Source organism: Dasypus novemcinctus, chromosome 21 (assembly GCF_030445035.2).
Source record: "Dasypus novemcinctus isolate mDasNov1 chromosome 21, mDasNov1.1.hap2, whole genome shotgun sequence".
In the NCBI taxonomy this organism is placed as follows: domain Eukaryota; kingdom Metazoa; phylum Chordata; class Mammalia; order Cingulata; family Dasypodidae; genus Dasypus; species Dasypus novemcinctus.
Genome location: NC_080693.1, coordinates 5,375,202 through 5,397,681, shown reverse-complemented (window position 1 = coordinate 5,397,681; position 22,480 = coordinate 5,375,202). Strand labels below are relative to the sequence as shown.

Here is a 22,480-nt window from a genome sequence, read left to right as displayed (position 1 = left end):
CTCATAGATGATTCGAGATCCTGCCAGGCCAAAGAGATGTGAACAAAGTGTATAGAATTTGGAATCAAAGCACTTAATATCTCCAGAATATGGTTTCCTATTCTCTAGATGGGAAAGTGGAAAATTTATTCACTTCTCAATCCTTCCATGTCTCTTATGGATAATGGTTTACATTGTAGTTTTCACTCTCCCCCAGTCCACTCAGTGGGCCATGGCAGGACATACAATATCCAGCACCCATTTCTGCAGGATTTTGCTGTTATTTGTACACAAGCATTTTATTAGCTTTCTAAAGTTTAATAATTGGGTAATTGTTTTAAAGACATTTTATTTATAAGTTTTTATTGTGGGACTGGATTCAAGTCTAGGCAAAACATTGTTTTATTATTATTTTTAATCCTTTATCATAAAGATACTCTGTTGTAGAAGATTTGAAGATATTTAAATACTGCTGTTTAAAAATTGACCACTATAAATCATGTAGTATTTTTCCTTCCAGTCTTCCTTTTCTATACCCTGAATGCTTATTCATTGAATGTGTTGGATATCCATCTTTATAAACTCCAGGCACCAATTTGATAGTTCATTACTAAGGGGAGACATGAGTTGAGTGCTAAGACTCTAATGCACTTATAAAAGTTGCAGCAAGGATGATATACCCCAGATTAATAGCAAAATGGTAACTTGAGTTCTTTTTGGTCACTGTCCCTAAGGCATGCAGCAAACAGTGCCGAGCATTTCTAGGACTCAAGATGCTGATATTATGAAATACGCTAATATCTCCCAATTCCTATCTGTTTGGGCTGTAGTGTAGAGGAATACCTTAGGTAAACCAGATTGTGCTTGCAGTTCTTCAGAATCTGAGCTGAGCAGGCATGTGGAATTTCTAAGTGCTTTTCACACTATGTCAATTCATAGTCTGCAGTAACGGCAATAATAACAGGTCTGGGTCATGTGATCAGTGAGTTGACTTATAATGATGGACAGGATGTGGGGTCTGTGCAGGTCTGATACATCCAGGAATACACACAAATGATCAGTTTCCATTGCTGGCAAGGTGTAGAATCATCCCATGGCCAAGTGATGGGGCTAGATTATGGCTATAGCTTAAGGATCAGGGACACTCATGTTTGAAATTGTAGGCTAATTGTCTCTGCACCTCAGTTCTTCATCAGAAGAGTGGGAATAAACAGTCATAGTATGGTAGTGTTGAAGATGGAAGGAGTAAATATATGTAAAGGGTGTAGTAGTGGTTTTTTGAGAAGTTGTCACTGGCAATTGTGCTATATAGGTGGGAAATTGTTTCTCCACCCCCACCTTCGTAGTCTCATCTCAAAGACTCTAACATAGATATCTCCAGCCCTGGTACACAAACCCTTACCAGCTAAAGGGAACACAGCTGCCTACAAGGACTGTAGAACATGGCCATCACTTAACTAGAAAATAATCACATCCCCATTTCTCATTCTCACCTGGAAGCTGGAATCAGGGTGGCTCTTCAGAGTAAAGCAAGCACATAGTCCCTGGGGATTGAACGCAGGACCTGATACATGGAAAGGAGGTGCTCAAACACTGAGCTACATCAGCTCCACCCTGGTTTTTTAATTATCTAGATTTTTTCAGAAGTTCAAAAATACTTACCATTTTCTCTTGTACCTGAGGCCACATGTAATTACATGAAAGAAAACACTCAGGATCAGATCATGCTGTGTAGTGTTGACAGTCTTTTGTACTTTTGGTACAGATGGGAAACAGTGGTTGAGTGAAAGATCCTATAAGTAACTGTAGCAGACACACATGGAAAGACACAAGCTTTTCCTAGAGAATGCATCTCTCATGTCTATTTTGGTTGGCACAAAAAATTCTTACTCTTAGAAGGAAAAACTGCTGCCAATTAAAAAGCCCATATACTTGATGCCCTGCTGTTGCTATTTGTAAAAAACAACTTGAAGTAGTAATAGAATACTCTTAAATAAGGAAATTCTATATGTCATCTGTAATGTACACAGTCAGAATTTTCATATCTGAACTCAATTGAAAATTAAAGGAATAAGTAAAGTGATGATTTTCTCAGACAAAGAAAGGCAACCTTGCCTTGGAATTAGATGGGGTCTCCTCCTGTGCACTGTCACTAGGTGGTTCCTCCGTCAGGCCAAGGCCTCTCTTTAAAAGGTGGTACACATTCTAATAGTGTTTAAGTGCCCATCCTGTGCTGACCAAAAATAACCTGCTTGCTCACAAAAGCCAAATTGATTGTTAGGGAGGCATCCCCCACTTAGAAGAGCTCATTATCAAAGTTGAATTTTAAAAGTTCCATTCAAGTATTTGCCAAACAAATAAATTTTCCCTATATACAAAAAAAAAAAAAAAAAAAAAAAAGTCCAACAGAAAGGCCTTATGTCACCAGGCCAAACCAGAAGAAAAAAGGTTAAAGTATACAAACAGGATTGCTGTTAGCAGCTTAAACCATAAGAACCAAAGTTCAAAATGCCAAAGTTCAAAAGTCACCCCTAAAAGATCTAGAACCTCAACCAAAAAGGGATTTTCAGAACCAGAGGACTCACAGACAAGAACTCAGGGCTTTTGGGGAGATGGCAGAGTTGAAGGGGCTTTTACCTTTACCATGCTTAAACTCAACAGTAGCTCCAGAGTCAGGTTGGTATTTACTTAGAATCCTGTTTCTAACACTATATAATGTCAACTGAGAAATAAACTAAGCTTCAAGGCAACAAAGGCATTGATTTAGGGTCTTAGAGTTGCAATTAGGGGAGCACAGATTCAGGTAGCAATCCAAATCATGTCCCATCTTTGTATTTCCAGGCAAGGGGCTTTAAAGAAGACTTGAGAAGTTGTTTGTAGTTGCAGTGTATTTGGGATATTCAGTATTCTATATTGTCCTTCAGGTTAGATAGTTAACTGAGTTCGTTATTTTGTGTGTGTGTGTTTTAATGGTCAAAGATCAGAGAAGAAATATTTTCAAATATTAGCATTGGAGTATGGATGTGGCTCAAGCAGTTGAGCACCTGCTTCCCACATGGGAAGTCCTAGATTTGGTTCCTGGTGCCTCCTAAAAGAAAAACACCAAAACCAACCAACCAACCAACAATCAAACAAAAGAAACCAACTCAGGGGAACCGATGTGCTTCAGTGCTTAAGCACTGGCTTCCCACATATGAGGTCTCAGTTTTAATCCCCAACCCCGGTATGTTTAAAAAAAAAAAAAAAAAAAGCATTGGTATTTTTCGGTTGTGAGCTTGTGATTTTGATTCCCTTTGCTGTGTCATCTGAAGTTTTTTAAATAGTATGTATAAGTTGCATAGAGAAATAACTACTTTGAGTGCTAATTGACACCTGTAAAAGTAAAAAGGTCGAATGTGTTTCTGAACACTTGCGTTGAAATGTTTTTCTAATGCCTTACCCAGCATATTTTTGACAGCAACTGTGATGTTCAAGGCCAGAAGATGAATGTGATTGGGAACTTGGACATTGGAATTACATGTTCAGGGCTGATTCCTGACTCTGCTTCATGTCAACTGGGAAATTTACTAAATTGTCTGTGTCTCATTTCCAGATCTGAAATACAGAGCTAGTACCACTGGCCTCATAGGCTGCCCTCAGAATTAAGTAATCATCCTGGCTCAAATCAGAGACACAATCCATATTAATTTATTGATATATCTAGTGTTCTTTTTCTTATTATTCACTTGTTTACTCAGTTACTTTTCTTCATATGGTAATTCATAAATGTATAAGTATTGTGAGACAAAACGCATCCTAAATTCCAAGAGCAATACCCACAGTGGAGTTCTGACCTTTTTCTACCCTCCCATTGATAGATATTTATGGACAGCAAAGGCAGACTGGATAAACTGGGGGCAAAATAATAGTTAAGTTGGCACACTGTTCTTATGTTGTGCTAAAAACTTCTGCCAAAGGACTAGGCCCAAACTGAGTGTGAAATACTACAATATCTGTCTGGAAGACCAGAGCATGGAATATTGGAAACTACTTCACAATACTTGTGAATTAAAGACAGCCAAGGTGTCTTTTGTTGTTGTTGTTACTGTTTTCAGGAAAGTTTATTACCAATCCCTTAGGAGTGCATTACAAATAATGGGGATAGAAACCCAAACCAAACCTTGAAACACTTGAAAACAGGCCTGCTAGAGAACCAGATGGCCCCAAGTTGTCAGGGAAAGGAAATAAAGGAGAGGCATTCTGGACAGTGACCTACCCTGGAGCCTGAGTCTGTACATTAGTGTGACTATTCTGGGGGAAAGGGGGGGTCAGAAATCCTCACCTCCATAACCCTAGTGTTGCCCTGGATGGTGGGGAGGAAAGGCAGAAGCAAGCACTGAGGGCACAGACCTTACTGAGTCTAATCTTGGTGTCACTGCCTCCAAAACTGTGAGACAATAAACTCCTTTAAGCCAACAAGTATGTGTTATATGACATGTCAACCATGGTGTACTGAAACAGTTCCTTTGAAAAATCCTCTTGCCCCAAAGTTCCTGAGGGGTAGAATTGATGCCCTGGAGGAGGTGACTCACCCACAAGAAGAGTACATATCCTGACCCAGCCTCCTGTCTCTACATTTCCATCCTTGATATAAAATATGAGGTAGTTTCTCCTACATAAAGGCCTTCTGAAGTACCAAGGATGTCTAAATTTTTGGCCCTCCTCCCCCAGCATCTTCACAACACCTTCTGCCTCATGTGAGTCTTCCTGGGGGTTGGCCTACCACCCCAAGTGACCAGTGGTCTGCTTGGCTCCTCTACTGGCTCAGAACCTAAGACATTCCAGACCAACTGCCTGATAACAGCTATGCAAAGAATTAGCTTCACCTTTAACTTAACTACTCTGGAAGAACAGTTAATGTCATCAACTGGCAAAGTCACCCACCTGGCTGAGGTTTGGTGAGTTAATGAATGAAGTCTCCATGTTCCCAATTATCTCCCTGACTAAATATTTGAACAACTCTCTTAGTGTGGAGTCTGTACCTTCCCTGCTGAAGTCTTTCTCATCCTAAGAGTACCCCTTCTGTAAGATATGGGCATAAGACTTTGTGGTTCTAGTATGTATTTTACTGATCACTAGTGATGTTGAATGCATTTTCATACTCCTCATTCTGAACTCACTGCAGAAATTATGATTTATGGTTTACAGAAGAGGGGACATGGTGAATCATTTTTTCTTTGAGATGTCCACATCCTTCGAGAACCCAATCTTGCTCAGAGTAATCTCAAATCCCCAAGGGAGACAAACACACAGCCCTGTTCTCAGAAATGCTTCATGTTCCTGCATCAAGAATCCCCACTAGACTTAGAGAAGAAAGATGGCCCTCCATGAAGAGGGGGTTTTCACCCCCATACTCCATGAAGGCCAGTATCCCTCAGAGGATCCCAGAAATTCTTACATATCTAGGTCAGCCAGATCTCAACCAAAGCCTTCTTCGTGTTGTATCAATTAACCCAACCCAGAACGAAGAGAGTCATCCACTGACCCCCAGAGTATATGCACTCCCAGTGCCATAGGAACCTATCTCTGACTGTTCTGACTGCACCTTAGCTGCTCCTTAGCCAAATATGTGCAGGATGCAGGCATATTAAAAGCTGTGGCTCAGCCCCCTGGCTCCTCTGGCAACTCTGGACTTTCTGATGCTGGAAGATGGAGTTTGTCACAAGGGAGACAGGACTTATTGGGAGACACAGCCACCATCCTCTACTCTGGTATCAGCAAAGTTGGCATCCACACGGGACAGGGTTCCCTTGAGCTGACAGCAGAAACAGGTGAACCATTGGGCTCAGATGCTTTGGAGTCTGCTGAAGGTGGCATCTTTGGGGTTAGGGCCTGTGAAGCCCCTACCTTATCTCCTGGGGGACTGGGGAGAGCCACTCAGATCTAAAGAGCAGAAGCCACCAGTCCTGTTGTGGTGGAGGTGACTATGGTGGGGGGAAGGACAGGCTAGGAGAATGGAGTTACCATCGGACCCAGCAATCCTGCTTGTAGGTATTTGTCCAAGAGAGTTATTTTTCACTTAATAACTTGTATACTGATGCTTTAGCTACTTTATTCCTATCTCTTAGAAAAAGGATCATTTAGGTTATACAATTTTTCTGGAGTTCCTTTGGAATTCTTTTTTAGTTGTTTCTCTGAGAATAATACAGGTATCATAGTCTAAAAGAATTAATGTTTTATCCATCCAAGTAACATGTGGACACCTTACAGCCATAGGAATCATTTAATCCCCTTCTTTGCTGAAGTGGTCTTCTGAGTTCCCAGTCTAGGGTATAACTTCTGCAAACATTTTGTATTTTTATAATTTTTCAAAATTCCTTCATATATTTAACCATTTAACAGTTGAAAAATAATTTATTCTTTCTCCCCAGATACTCACCATTCCTGATCCACATCTTTTATTCCTGAAGTTGAAAGCTTTCTTCTTGAGTTATTTCCATTTAGCCTGAAGTTCCTTTCCCATCTTTGTAGAGAACATCATCAGGTGATGAATTCACTTGTTTTTCGATCCTCTCCTTCTGTCTTTATTTTGCCCTTAAGCCTTAAGCAACTTTTGATGAATGCAGTATACTTGGTTGAGAGTTTTTTCTTTTAGCCCTTTAATGATGTTTTTTCACTCTCTTATGGCCTCTATATTTTCTGAAGAGAAATCAAAGGCCTTCAAATTGTTATTCTTCTACAAATAAATTGTCAAATTTTCTGATTCCTTTCAAGATTTTTTTCTTCAAATTTAGTTTTCAGCAGTTTGATTATGGTGTATCAGGGTGAGATTTTGAGCCCCTTGGATCTCTATTTCATAGAGTAGTGTTCAGTCATTTTTCCCCCTTCCCTTTTTATTGGCACCAGCCTCTTTCTGCTGAACCCAGTGTTTTGAATTAATATTAAAACTTTTACTATTGCCCTACAGATTATGAGGCTCAGTTTTGGATCAATTCTCTCTTTCTCACTCATTCTCTATTCTCAGATTATATCATTTCTACTCATCTAAATTCCATCTCACCAATTCATTCATCCCTTACTTGTCTTCTCTAATTGAGATTGCTCAATGAATTTTTTTTAATTTTCTATAACTTTATGCTTAGATCTAAACTTGTCTTTTACATCTTTTTTTTTGTTTGTTTCTTTTTCTCTGCTGAGAACTCCTATCTTTCCATTCAATTAAAGAGAATGCCCTTTGATGGAGTTGGATGGAGATGTGACCTCTCTACACATGCCTTTTCTGTCAATTTCACTGAACCTGTGGTTGGGGCTGGGGTTGGTGTGTGCTCAGGAGGCTTGGGTCTCTGGACCATGTGCCAGCTTGGCCCTGAGCCTCAGCAGAGTAGCAATACCTACTTTCCAGTTCATTGGACTTACCCAGGTCAGCTAAGAGGGAGGTGAGTATAGCCAACCACCACACCAGGGTACCAAGAGAGTCTACAACTGCTAATGAAATAATACAGTCCATCAGCCATGTGGGCTGCAAGCCCCCTCTCAATTTATACTTGGAGTGGACATTTGCCCTCCTGGGGTCCACAAGATGGAGAAAGAGAGTATGGAATGGAGTAGATTTGCTGGTATTCTACTATAGAACTATTGTGATTCTAGCATTGGAAGAAATTGTATCCTTTATGTCAATACAGTGGCAACAGTGGTTGCTGAGGGCAGGGAGATGGAAGAAGAGTTGTGATATGCAGATATTTTTGGGATTTTGGGTTGACCTGAATGGTATTATGGGGACAGATGGAGGACAGATGGACTGGGGGAGAGTGTAGACTGTACAGTGTAAACTACAGCCCTTGTGGCATAGCAGTGCTCCAAAATGTTTACAGCAAATGCAGTGAATGTTCCATGCTGATGAAAGAGGTTGTTGATGTGGGAGGAGTAGGGGTGGTGGGGAGTAGTGTATTTGGGAGCCTCTTATATTTTTTAATGTAATACTTTGATCTATATATCTTTAAAAACAAAAAGGACAAAAAAAATTAAGAGAATGTACCTTAATCTCATTGAGCATAGACAGAACAACCATTTTGTCTGATAAATCCTTCTGTGGTTAATTTAGGACAGTGTCTACTGATTGAGTTTTCCCTTAAGAATAGATCAGGTTTTCCTAGTTTTTTGTATATTGGGTAAATTTGAGTGATATTTTGATAAGCGTGTTTACATTGTGAAACTATTTGAAGACTGTCTTGGCTAGCTTAGCCATTTAATGATTCCATGGGAATTTGAGGACCAGCTTTTCCATTTCTTTAAAAAATAGTCTACTCAATTTTGATTTTGAATTTCATCTGTAGTTTCTTTGCATAGTATTGATATCAGAACAATATTTAGTAGATAAACAATGGACATCTTGCTATTTGAGTTCTTCAGTGTCACTCAGCAGTGTTTTCTAATTTTAGTATATAAATGCTTCACGTTTTGTTAAATTCTTAGATATTTTATTGATTAGAGGCTATTTGATTGGAATTTTTAAAAAGTTCCATTTAAGATTGTTCTATGCTGGATTATAGAAACAAATATGACTTTTGCCTTGTATATCTTGTATCTTTCAATTTTGCTGAATGCCTTTTTTAGTGCCATTCCTATTCTTGTGGATTCTTTGGCATTTTGTTTGTAAAGGTTTAGGTCATCTTTGTGTATAGAAATAGCTTTACTTCTTCCTTTTCAGTTTGGATGCCTTTCATTTCTTTTTCTTGCCTAATTGCTCTAACAAGAACTTCAGTACAATGTCGAATAGCAGTGATGAAAGTTCACTACCTTATCTTGTTCCTGATCTCAGGGAAAGACATGTTGCTACAATTTATGTAGATGCAGTGCAGCTGCTAATGGAGTTGAATGACTTCCACTAATGACCATCCACTCTGTGAGCAGTAGCACATCCCCAGGGTACAGGAAGTCTGGGAATGCATTTCTGAAGTCCTGGAATTTTAGCTAATTTTAGGAGGCCAACATTCTAATCATTGTGAATGGCATTTTTCTTGTTAATGTGTATGTATTCAGCTGTTCATAATGAGATCATGATATGATATAGCTGAAATATTTTTACGTGGTCCTAAATTTTAATATTCTGTAAACCATTTTAAATGACTTTTTTTGTTTGTAGAGTTTATTTCTAAAATAGTGCTTTTAATGTAGCAAGGACAGGTATTAAGGACAATCCTTGGTGACCATGGAAAATATATAGATTGCTTTGGGGCTTGTTGGTATATGTGCCTGAGGATAGTTATAAAGCTACTTGGTGCTATATATGTAGTCCAGATATACATAGCATTTTTCTTATGTGATTATGAATCAAAACATTATAAATTAAAATATTATTTAAAAATGAATTGCCATTGCTAAGGCCAAATATGTTTGAAAAATAGATTAATTTAAAACTAAGTAAAAAGAAAATAATACTGAAATTAATGACAACTATAATGTATACAGAACAATGAAAATTCAATATAAAATAAGTATAAGAAACCAAAATCTAATAACTGTGGAAATAAAATGCATATAAATATATACGAACAAAGTGATTCAGAAATGAAATACATTTCAAGACATACAATTAAAAATACCCTTAAAGATAATTGATTCTGGAAATATATAGACCTTTATCTTTTAGGGAATGGGTAGATTTTGGCAAAGTGGTTTTAGCTGTTCCACATCAAGACAGGAGCATACATTTAAAAGAGATATTCACTAGTAAGATGCAGAAACAAATAGACAATAACAGGTGCAATAGAAGTAATGATAGTGAAGACCCATATTTAAGAGTGGTAGAAGTACAGAACCCAGAAATATCAGGAAGAAAGCTGTTATATATATTTTTAATTTCAAGCAAAATTTGGAAAGAGACAGATCTGTGTTGTTGGGAAAGCTATTTTGAATCTTGTTTCTATCTACAAATTTTTAAAAAATCATATGAAATACCAACAGAAAAAATATTGATGTTATTTCCAATACAGGTACAAAGGCAGAGTAACACTACCACATGAATGGATGCTCTTCATTTTGATGTACTTATGTAGTGAAATGTACTATCTCAAAAAGAAGGTAAAAGCATTGATGAAAGGAAACAGTATATGAGAGAATATCATCAATGAGATAGGAAAAAAACTCAAAAATGAAGGGACAGAAATCAGCTAAGAATAAGAAAAAATGGGGAAAAAGTCATTTCATGATTTACATATAAACTAGAAGAAACAGTGAAAAGGTAATACCTAAATAGAAAGGGAAGTTAAAAGGAAGAAATTACTTAAAAGAAATTTAATACAATGTAAAAGATTTGTGAAAAAAATGTGAAAAGTTTAAGATCAGCATAGAAAGGGCAATATATGAATACTGCAGTGTTTGAATGAGAAATTAAAAGCAAATACTTGTAGCAATGATTAAAAATTATTACTCCATTTTTTCTGGAAAGAATTATTTGAAGCTCCATATTAAAATTACACACTGAGCGTTGATATAGAAGGTGTAAAGATAAGGCAGATTTTAGTGAAATTACTATGGTTTAAAGAAAACAAAACCATTTATTAGAGGAAAGCATGTGGCATTATGGAAAGAATATTAGAATCTCTTCAACATTTTTGAGAACAATATTTTGTGCTATGTGAAAATGGGGTAATATCTTTGTGGAAGGAAATGTGAATTATGGTTTTATCTCCAGCAAGACTGAAAAGAAAGTGAAAAAGACAGGGAATTTGAAGTTATCCTGCTAGAACAAGGGTGATGTTATTGCCATAATCCCTTCCAGGTGAGTAAACAGATTTCAGTAAATGAAATGTCTGGAAGACATTGTCCTGAGGACAGAAGTTAAGCACTGAATTTTCAGTTACTTGTTCAACTATCAAACATTGAGGATTCTATGAGAGAGTAGTGACCTTGGTGGGAGCCAGAAGGGAGACCAAATTTTATAATTAATTTGGCTCTAACTTTGTTTAACATGCTGATCTAAATATGTGTTTAATTTTTTTTGACAAATTAAGAATCACAAATAGTATGATAAAATATTCATTAATATAGTAATATCTAACATTAATTATAAAATGTTTCTCTAAAACTCAATCTAAGTTTAACCAAATTCTAAATTGTCACGAAATTGATTTATTTGAGGGGGCAAGATGGCGGCTGAGTGAACATCCCTGTTAGAGTCTTCTGCAGGGAATCGGCTGGGCGGCGTTGGAGACTCTTTGGGACCGGATTGTTTCGGGATTTTTGCTGGTCCGGAGGTGTCTGGACATCGATTTGGAGGGAAGGTAACAGAGAGGATTCGTCTGTGAAATATACACGGAGATCCCAGCTACCTGTAGAGGATTCCCTTCTTGGGTAGGCGGAGCCGAGGCATCTAGCCCCGCTCGGTGGGGCTGAGCCAGGCCGGGCCGGGCCGCGGTAGCGTTTGGAGCCGGGCGGGGCCGGTGCAGGCCCCGGCTGCGGGCCGCGGTAGCGCTTGGAGCCGGGCGGGGCCGGTGCAGGCCCCGGCTGCGGGCCGCGGTAGCGCTTGGAGCCGGGCGGGGCCGGTGCAGGCCCCGGCTGCGGGCCGCGGTAGCGTTTGGAGCCGGGCGGGCCCGGGTCAGGCCGCGGCGGGTACGGAGCCGGGCAGGGCCGGTCCAGGCCGCGGTGGCGGGAGGTGGATGCCGGAGCCGGCTGGGCCGCTGTAGCGAGCGGAGCTGGGCGGAGCCAGGCCAGGCCAAGGCGGCGTGAGGAGCCGGGCAGAGCCGGTCCAAGCCTCCGCGGCGGGCGGAGCCGGGCCTGCGGAGGGGTTTCTGTTTTTTTTTTTTTTTTTTTTTGTTTGTTTGTTTGTTTTTTTTTTTTTTTAATTTTACTTATTTTTTTTTTTTTTTTTTTTTTTTTTTGAGCATCTGCAGTACTGGGGAGTTCGTGGGCCCTGGGCGGCCTATTGGGGGTTTGTGGGAAGGGAGGTGCTTGCAGACCCATTTGGGCAGACAGACGGGGGGGTTTTAGGGCAAAGCGGGGGGAAGTTGTTGTTTTAGATAGTGTTGCAATTGTGACACGTGTGTACCTGTATCTCTCTTCTCCCTATCTGTTCCCCACCGTTTGCCCATCCTCTTTTTCTTTCTTCCTTTCTTCTTGCCTTTCTTTTTTCTTTATTATAATTAGTTTTTTTTTTTTTTTTCGGTTTTCTCTTTCCCTCTTGTCCCTCATCTTCCACTTATTTTTACTTTAATTCAAGTATACAATAGGTGCTACAGGGAACACCTCACATTTGCTGGGTTTTCCCATCCTCCACTGCCTCATTTCTGTGTGAACTGATTTAGGCTACCTACACTATCCCCCTTCCCCTGCATCTTGATATCCACTATCATCTACTGTCTCTCCTATAATCCACCCCCCACCTCCCGTTCTTTGATCCACAAAGTGTCTAACTCTTAATTTCTAATACCTTTGTTCTGTTTTCTGTCTATTATCCACTCTTGAAACTATTACCTTTCTTTTCTTTTTCCCTCTCTCATGAAAACAATAGCTGTGTAGTTCATACCATATTCCTCCCAAATTCAGTCATCAACTTCATAAAAGGTACTCTACCTACAGCTATAACCCTATACAATCTACATGAATCTAACCTCCATCCTTCCAGATCTCATATTCCTGCTTTATTAACATACATCACCAATACAACTTTACACTTTTCCCTTGCTTACACAATTGCCTTTCCCCAACACTAATACTTTCCTCTAAAGTGAACTTAACCAACAACAAGTAACTAGAATAAGAAGAAAAAAGTGACAAAGAGAAGATATAACACCTGTGCAAAAATAACAACTAATTAACCTCCAAGAGCAGACAAAGAAGCTAAGGAACTGATTAAATTCGTCAAAATAAAGAGATGACCAGAAAGCAACAAAAATCTACGAACCAAACCAATAATCAGGAAAACATGGCTGAATCCAATCAACAAACCAATAATCACGAAGGGGAGCAAAACTTGGCACAAGTAATGAAAGATCTCAGAACATTTATCACCGACAAATTTGATGCAGTAATGAAAGAGGTTAACAACATGAAGACATCACTTGGAGGGGAAATTGCAGACATACGCAAAAACATAACAGATATGATGGGAATGAACACCACAGTTCAAGAAATCAAAAATACACTTGCAGCAAATATCAGCAGACTAGAAGAGACAGAGCAGAGAATTAGTGATGTGGAAGACAGTACATCAGAAATCAAACAGATAGTAGAAGGGGTCAATAAGAAGATAGAAAAAATCCAATTAGGATTTAGGGACCTGAATAACAATGCAAAACGCTCAAACATACGTATTATAGGCATTCCAGAAGGTGAAGAGAAGGGAAAGGGGTCAGAAAGAGTGTTGCAGGAAATAATGGCTGAAAACTTCCCAAATCTACTGAAAGAGACAGATGTACATATCCAAGAAGCACAGCGCACTCCACAAGTCATAAACCCCAACAGGCCCACCCCAAGACATATACTTGTCAAATTATCCAATGCTCAAGACAAAGAGAAAATCCTAAAAGCAGCAAGAGAAAAGAAAACCATCACATACAAGGGAAGCTCAATTAGATTAAGTGCTGATTTCTCTTCTGAAACCATGGAGGCAAGAAGACAGTGGTATGATATAGTCAAGGTACTAAAGGAAAAAAATTTCCAACCAAGAATACTCTATCCAGCTAAACTAGCATTCAAACATGATGGAGAGTTCAAAATATTCGCAGACAAACAGAAACTGAAAGAGTATACCAACAAGAAACCTCCCCTTCAAGAAATTCTAAAGGGAGTTCTGCAGGAAGAAAGGAAAAAACAGGAAAGGCAAAGTTGGAGGAGAGTATAAGACCAACAACAACAACAAAAAAGACAAAAAAAAATATACAAACAAAATATGACAAACACAAATCCAATCAAAATATGGCTAACACAAATAATTCCTTGATAGTAATAACACTGAATGTCAATGGATTAAACTCACCTATCAAAAGATTCAGACTGGGACACTGGATAAGGAAATATGACCCATCCATATGCTGTCTACAAGAGACACATCTTAGACCCAGAGACGCATGGAGATTGAAAGTGAAAGGCTGGAAAACAATCATACAAGCTAACAATAACCAAAAAAAGGCAGGAGTAGCTATATTAATATCAGACAAAATAGACTTTAAATGTGAAACAATTGTGAGAGACAAAGAAGGATACTACATTTTAGTCAAAGGGAAAATCTGTCAAGAAGATCGAACAATCATAAATATCTATGCCCCTAACAAGGGTGCCTCTAAATACGTCAGGCAAACGCTGGAAAAACTAAGTGAAAGAATAGATACATCTACAATTATAGTGGGGGATTTTAATACACCACTATCAATTCTGGACAGAACATCTCAAAAGAGAATCAGCAAAGAAACAAAACATCTGAATAGTATATTAGAGGAGCTGGATCTAATAGACATATATAGATCGCTACACCCAAACACAGCAGGATATACATTTTTCTCAAGCGCACATGGATCATTCTCCAAGATAGATCATATGCTAGGCCACAAAGAAAGGCTGAACGAATTCAGAAAGATTGAAATCATACAAAACATTATCTCTGACCACAGTGGAGTCAAGCTGGAGATTTGCAAGGGAAAGAAGCCCAGATTTCACACCACGATTTGGAAATTAAACAACACACTCTTAGAAAAACAGTGGGTCAAAGAGGAAATCTCAAAAGAAATCAATGACTACCTTGAAACAAATGATAATGATAACACAACATACCAAAATTTATGGGATGCAGCAAAAGCAGTACTGAGAGGGAAGTTTATAGCCATAAATTCATATATCAAAAAAGAAGAAAGAGCAAAAATTGAAGAACTAACTGCACATTTGAAGGAATTAGAAAAACAACAACAAAGTAACCCAACAGGAAGAAGAAGGAAGGAAATAACAAAGATAAGAGCAGAACTAAATGAAATAGAAAATAAGAAAGCACTTGAACAGATAAACAAGACCAAGAGCTGGTTTTTTGAGAAGATTAACAAAATTGACAAACCTTTAGCAACACTAACAAAGAAAAAAAGAGAGAAGATGCAAATACACAAAATAAGAAATGAGAAAGGCGATATCACCACTGACCCCACAGAAATAAAGACTATCATAAGAGGATATTTTGAAAAACTATATTCCAACAAAAATGACAATCTAGAGGAAATGGACAAATTCCTAGAAACACATAAACAGCCCATATTGACAAAAGAAGAAATTGATGATCTTAACAAACCAATCACAAGCAGAGAGATAGAATCAGTTATTAAAAATCTCCCAACTAAGAAGAGCCCAGGGCCAGATGGCTTCACAGGTGAATTCTATAAAACATTCCGGAAAGAACTGACACCAATCCTGCTGAAACTATTCCAAACCATCGAAACAGAAAGAACATTACCCAACTCCTTCTATGATGCCAACATTACCCTAGTACCAAAGCCAAACAAAGACATCACAAGAAAGGAAAATTACAGACCAATTTCTCTAATGAACCTAGACGCAAAAATACTTAACAAAATACTTGCTAATCGTATTCAACAACACATTAAACGAATTATACACCACGACCAAGTGGGATTCATCCCAGGTATGCAAGGATGGTTCAACATAAGAAAATCAATGAACGTAATACACCATATAAACAGATTGAAGGAAAAAAATCACATGATTATATCTATTGATGCAGAAAAAGCATTTGACAAAATACAGCACCCTTTCTTGATAAAAACACTCCAAATGATTGGAATACAAGGAAATTTTTTGAACATGATAAAGAGTATATATGAAAAACCTAAAGCCAATATTGTTTACAATGGAGAAATCCTAGACTCCTTCCCTCTAAACTCAGGAACAAGACAAGGATGCCCACTGTCGCCGCTCCTGTTTAACATTGTCTTAGAAGTACTTGCTCGAGCACTGAGGCAAGAACCAGAAATAAAAGGCATTCAAATTGGAAAGGAAGAAGTCAAAATTTCATTATTTGCAGATGACATGATCCTATACATAGAAAACCCTGAGAGATCTACAATGAAGATTCTAGAACTCATAAATGAGTTTAGTAAAGTCGCAGGTTATAAGATCAATGCGCAAAAATCAGTAGCATTTCTGTACACCAATAATGAGCAAGATCAGGAGGAAATCAAGAAACAAATACCATTCACAATAGTAAATAAAAAAATCAAATACTTAGGAATAAATTTAACTAAAGAGGTAAAGAACTTATACACTGAGAACTATACAAGATTGTTCAAGGAAATCAAAGAAGACCTAAATAAATGGAAGACTATTCCTTGTTCATGGATAGGAAGACTGAACATTATTAAGATGTCTATCCTACCAAAATTGATCTACACATTCAATGCAATCCCAATAAAAATCAATGCAGCCTTCTTTAAGGAACTAGAAAAACTAACTATGAAATTTATTTGGAAAGGAAAGAGACCCCGAATAGCCAAAGACATACTGAAAAAGAAAAACGAAATTGGAGGAATCACACTACCTGACTTCAAAACATACTATAAAGCTACGGTGGTGAAAACAGCATGGTATTGGCATAAGGAGAGACATATAGACCAATGGAATCGAATTGAAAGCTCTGATGTAGAACCTCACATATACAACCACATAATATTCGATAAAGCCACCAAACCCTCTCAACTGGGAGAGAGTGGCCTATTCAACAAATGGTGTCTGGAGAACTGGATAGCCATATGTAGAAGAATGAAAGAGGATTACCATCTCACACCTTATACAAAGATCAACTCAAGATGGATCAAAGACCTAAATATAAAAGCCAAGACCATAAAAACCTTAGAAAGCAGTGTAGGGAAACATCTACAGGACCTTGTAATAGGTAATGGATTTATGAATATCTCACCAAAAGCACGAGCAGCAAAAGAACTAATAGATAAATGGGACTTCCTCAAAAGTTGGGGGGGGGGGAGAGGGGGTGTGGGGGGGGGTGGGGTTGAATGGGACCTCACATATATATTTTTAATGTAATATTATTACAAAGTCAATAAAAAATAAAAAAATTAATAAAAAAATAAATAAAATCATTGAAAAATATCAGAAGGAAAATAAAATTTGATAAATTTCAAAAATTAAAAAAAAAATTGATTTATTTGGGTATGGGTAGAAGAGGATAAGCACAGAGGCATCTCTAAACACCATATGATCTACAGCTCTTCTAAGCTCAGGCTGGGGCCTCCAGCTTAAGACCTTTGTAGCTATCAATGTTGGGATCTGCAATAAAAGCACAGGGTATAGAATCACCACATACACAGAGACGGATGGAGGAGGGGTTTTGCTGATGAAGGTTGTGGATTCAGAAGGTACAATAGACCCTGGAGAAGCAAAGTTGGCTCCCAATACCTAGGAACCAGATCCACATGGCACTGAATTCCTTTTGCTACTCTCAGCTTAAGGTACCATCTGTGTCTCAGTGTCTGTAAATGTCCAACTGAAGGGATTTAGTCTGGTTACTTGGATGGGCGCCCTTGAAGTGACTCTTCCCTGAAGAGTAAGTCTGACTGTAGGACTCCAGGAAGAAAAGGCAGAGTCCTATATATCTGACCAGGTGAGAAGCAGGACATCTGAAGGATAGGTGTGGAAGTGATAACCCTGCTTCCCCAACCCCGGCCCCCTACACAGTCCAAGTCATGACTGCATCTTCACATTACTATTGGACAGGTTCCTTCTTCTCTCTTAAAACTAGTTTCATTTTAAAACACACCAAAACTTACCTGTGCTTTCCAGTTAAAAACCAGCTAGGCTCTAGTACTAAAAACATAAGTTTTCTTACATTAGTATATTCCAACATGAAAACATTACAGAAGACACTCCTTTTAACAAGATGCTGTAAACATTATATCTTTACTTAGTTATGAAAGTAAAAAATAAAAGGAACATAAATAACTTGCAATTCTACCCATTTCACTCATCCCAAGTGAGCTCTTCATTGACATTCTTTCCGGTTTGTATGAATTATACGTACATAAAAAACGTCTCAAGAACCACAGCTTGAGGAAAGGTGGCATAAGCTGAGCAGGGATCTGAAGAGGACCCTACAGAGGCTGAGAACCCTGAGGGCTTGGGCAACTGACAGTCAGGACTTAAATTTCCCCCTAAGAGGGAAACTGGCCTAGAATACCTACCCTACCTGCCTGTAAGGGACCTCTGTTTGAGCTAGCTGGTTACCAGTATTGATAAAACAGCCCTGGCAAACTAAGACAGCGTAATTCACCCTTTTGCCAGAGACCTGAATTGGTGTCATTTAGGTTCACTCCACCCTGTTCACCAGACTCATTAATAACCAGGAGAGGCTTTTGTTGACTGTAAATGGATTATGAGTGCAAACTTCACTTCAGCAGGGCTGAGGTATTGAACTAATACAGGAGTGATCATCACAAAGAACGCAGTGTGAGTGCACATAAGGCTTAAAAGGGGCTAGTGCCCTCTCCTGCAAATTAAGGTGCCTTTGGAGGCTGTGGCTTGTATGGAATGAGGTTTTGTTCCCTGAGAAGAGGTTGTGAGGATATACTCTACTTACCTGTGCTTATTTTTTACCAGCCAGTTCTTGTCTCCACCTCCATGTTCACACTCATTTGTGGCAATGCCAATGTTCTCCTTAGTTTTACTGATCTTCCTGAAGTGCCAAAGAGAAAGTTAGGAAAGAAATGTAATGTGTGTAACTTAATTCCCTTCCCTTTTCATCCTATTCACTCCACATTCACATTTCCTTTTCCTCTTCTTTCTGTCTTTTCATTTCTTCAATGCCTTCTGAATATTCCAGGAAAAGAGAAATTATGAAAAGAGACTCCTCCTTCACCTCAAACAGTGTAGTAAGCTGTAAGGAACAGAAAAAACTTGCTTGTCCAGAGATACCATTTGCAGGAACATACCTATAAGGGGAGAGTCCAGCCCAGAACCAAATTCATAAGTGCCCTCTGAAAGAGTGGCCCAAGGCACCTGACTCCCAGCCCAGCTCCTGTCCTGTTACATTCTGGTTTACTTGAGATTGTGCATGCTGCATAGTAGGTTTGGAAATGATGGAAATGCTAAAACAGCAGTTGAAAAGGATGTAGAAAGTTGTTATAAACCTTCTCAAACCCATGACCTCAACTTCCTAGATGAGGTCAAATCCTTCAAGATGATATCATAAAAAGAGGAGAGGTTGAGAGAGGTTCAAAGAAGTTTATGAGCAGGAATAGATGAAAAAAGACAGAAGACATGAATTACATGCAGATTGTCCTCCCTGTGTCTGAATCATCTGACTTGATGAAGAATGCTTCTGAATGTACCATGGCAGTAACCATGATGGGGCATCCTTGTAAAAGGAAAGGAAAATGCTAGGGTTGAGGGGACAGCTTGAACTATTGTTCATGCCTGGTTATGACCTTATCCCAGCACATAATTTTGTAATTATCACAACATTGTATTCCTTGGGCCTTGATTGCTTCACCTTTACCATCTAAGTTTGGTCTAAGGTCTCCACAATCCCTTTTCCAGTTCTCACATACTCTAAATGTAGGGAAGACTGTCCACCCTTTCCCTCTAAGAAGGCAATCACTTTGTCCATGTCTTCCTGACCATGACATTATAGGATCTCTTACTATGATCTTACTGAAATATGAAAAGAACAAAGCAGATCTCAATAAATATTTCCTTTACTTTCTGATTTCACATCCCTCTCCTCCATCTCCAATGCAGAAGGGGTAATGCAACTGCTCCCAGGAACTCTCTCTCATTGGATACTTCCGTGAGCATTGTTACCTACTTGGATTGTTACCGTCATCACTGCTGGTAGAGTCATACCTCCAATTCACAAGCCAATTGGAGGTATTGTTTAGGAACACAGATATCACCAAGAACTTTAATTGAGAGAATGGCACACCAGACCCTTCCTTTTCCAGTTGAGACCAGGCTGGCCACCCATGATCACCTCAACTCTTTACCCCGGGTTCTCAGACCTTCCCTGAGCTCTGGAGTCAGAGACCTTCCACAGGACTTTGGACACAGTATGCAAATGAAAGAGAAGTGGGGATGGAATTCTTTCTCAACCTCTCACTTTCCCATTTTGCTGGACTGTTACAGCACAAGCCTCCAAGCTTATCACCCTGAAAGTTGGACTCTTGTGGATGTGGTCTATGTTAGAAGAGCCCAATGGGTTAGATGAGTTCAGCGGCAGACTCTGAGCAGCCTCCGAGCAGCCTCCCAGGAGATGTTTTGTGAGGATGAATATGTTCACTCTGCATTGTCTGTATCATAGTTACTAACACACATGGCAATTGGGCTTTTGACAAATGGATGACATGTACTTGTGCTGCAGATGCCCTGGTGGTGTGGTGCTCAGTAACAAGAATTAAAAATGACAAATGTTGCCAAAGCCATAGTAGAAGAGATTGTCAGGCAGAAGAGGGATGATGAAATTGTGTTTTGGTATCAAACCACCTAATATCTCAGTGCCTAGTTTCCTGTTTGGTACTTTGCATTTCTGCAAAATTAACTTGGATTCTAAGCCTCTTTTCTCCTATGTTCAAAAGGACAGATAGGGCTGCTTTTCTTTCATCATCGTCAATGAAAGTGCCATTAGGGGTAAGTAAAGTGCTCTACACAGGCTATACTATTCAGTATTAAATGAATTCTTCTCATTAAATCCTAATGACAGTGATTTTTTAACATAGAATTTTCACTTGGAGTCCTTTGAACATTTTCCTGGGTTGTTATGGGATATTTTCCAGGTTTAGAGGCATACTTGACTTACAATGAACTATATTATTTGAAGTATATAATTTGATAATGTGGACATACGTATATGTCCTTGAGGAAATTATTATGGAATTGCACAGGTAATTGTGCTGGTTATAGGAGAGAAATCTAGGAAGGCACAGAGCAGACATAGGATCTCACACATGCACATTGGCAATCACAGTCATTACACTGAGAATCACAGCACATACTCATATACACACACAACACTCACATGAACACAAACCCATGCCATCTAAACAGAATCCAACTATTCAAGAAACATCACTCTAGTTCTTGCGTGAAATACCCATTTACTTCCCCATACCCAAATCCTTGTTCCTACCTGGGAGTTTTAATCAGGGGGCTCTTGACTGAAGCCAGCAAGAAAGACCCACATTTCTTATCATGTAGATTTTTTTCCTCAGCCCACCTACCATTGACACTTTCTTTTCAGGCCAGCTGAAATTACAGACAAGAATACACTGTAAGAATTACAAATTATTATGTAATGCTAACAGAAGGATTTTGTCCTCTTCTTGACTTTAGAATATCAGATAGGAAAGAATGGTCAAACAAAGGAAAGCCAAAACCGGTGAGGGGACACCTGTGGAAAAGGAATGAGTTTTTCCTCATTGATGCATCTCTCAAATCCATTTTGGTTACCAGCTACAGAATTCTTAATGCAAGGTAAAAATATTGCTCATTAGGTGTGCCTAATACCATATAGTTTATAAGTTGATGCTGCCTCTGTGATTTTACTCTAGAAACAGGAATCAGCTAGTAATAGACTCCCATTGAAGACATTCTCCAATAATTTTGTGCATATCACCTATAATGTACATGGTCAGATTATCCAAACCAAGAAAGCAACAGCTTGATCTCAGACAAAGAAAGGTGACCTCACCTTGGAATCAGATGGAGCTTACTCTACTGCTCTGGCATTCAGAAGCTCCTCCAGCAGGCCCTCAGGGAACTAGGGGGACAGAGATTAACAGTCAGTGCTGGGGCTGTTTCTCCTGGATTACTAATGGTGCTTTGTTTATCTTGGGGAAGGGATTAGAGTATTATGGAGGCAGTTTTCAACTTGTATAGAGTGAGCTGCTCAGGAGTGGAAGAAGCAAAATGGAGGAGCAGGAGAATAAAAGGAAGCAGTCCTTAGCTTTGTCATTAAAGACATTCCAAAGCAACATGAAATAGTCAATTTCAAAGGGTAGGAAAATACATGCTATTGTTCACTGATGAATTCTTACCACTTCTTCCTTTTAAAAAAATAAGCCACACTTTTATTTATGGATTTTTAGGGTAAAACCACAGCTCATACCTCATGCATGCAAATATGTCATATTTTAATAATATTTCTATTTCTATTTTGAGCCCCTATTTGGTAGCATATGGGAAACAGAGTCTGAGGCTACTGCAGTTTTCCTTCTGTGTTTCCCCAGGGGACCAGGAGTTCCACGAGATTTACAGTGTATCAAAGCATCAGGCTGGAGCATCTTCCTGTTTCACTTGATCTTTACTTTTCAGTCTGTATAGGCCAGTCCTGCATACTTGTCCCCAATATTAAGATTCTTCAGGTCAGTCTGATGTCTCTCAACCACTTCACTCCCCTCATTGCTGGGTAGAGGAAATGATCATAATATTTTAGTCTCCTTTATATGCTGGGTGCTCAGAATTATTTCAGGCCCCTTTGCATAGACAGGATCAGATACATAATTTGTGGGGCCTGGTTCAATAT

General features: G+C 39.0%; 1 protein-coding gene across 5 annotated transcripts in view; it reads left to right on the top strand.

Annotated features, from left to right (window-relative positions):
- The first annotated feature begins 4,854 nt into the window (after positions 1 to 4,854).
- LOC131274923 (protein IWS1 homolog) overlaps positions 4,855 to 22,480 on the top strand; it is a 116,797-nt gene continuing 99,171 nt past the window's right edge. For 4 of the 5 annotated variants that reach the window (XM_071210261.1, XM_071210258.1, XM_071210262.1 and 1 more), the window contains exons 1-2: positions 20,441 to 20,586; positions 21,289 to 21,429. The gene's annotated coding sequence lies outside the window, so the exon portion shown is untranslated. Of the gene's footprint in view, positions 4,917 to 20,440; positions 20,587 to 21,288; positions 21,430 to 22,480 lie in introns of those variants that run through there. The other variant, XM_071210260.1, reaches the window with a different exon arrangement.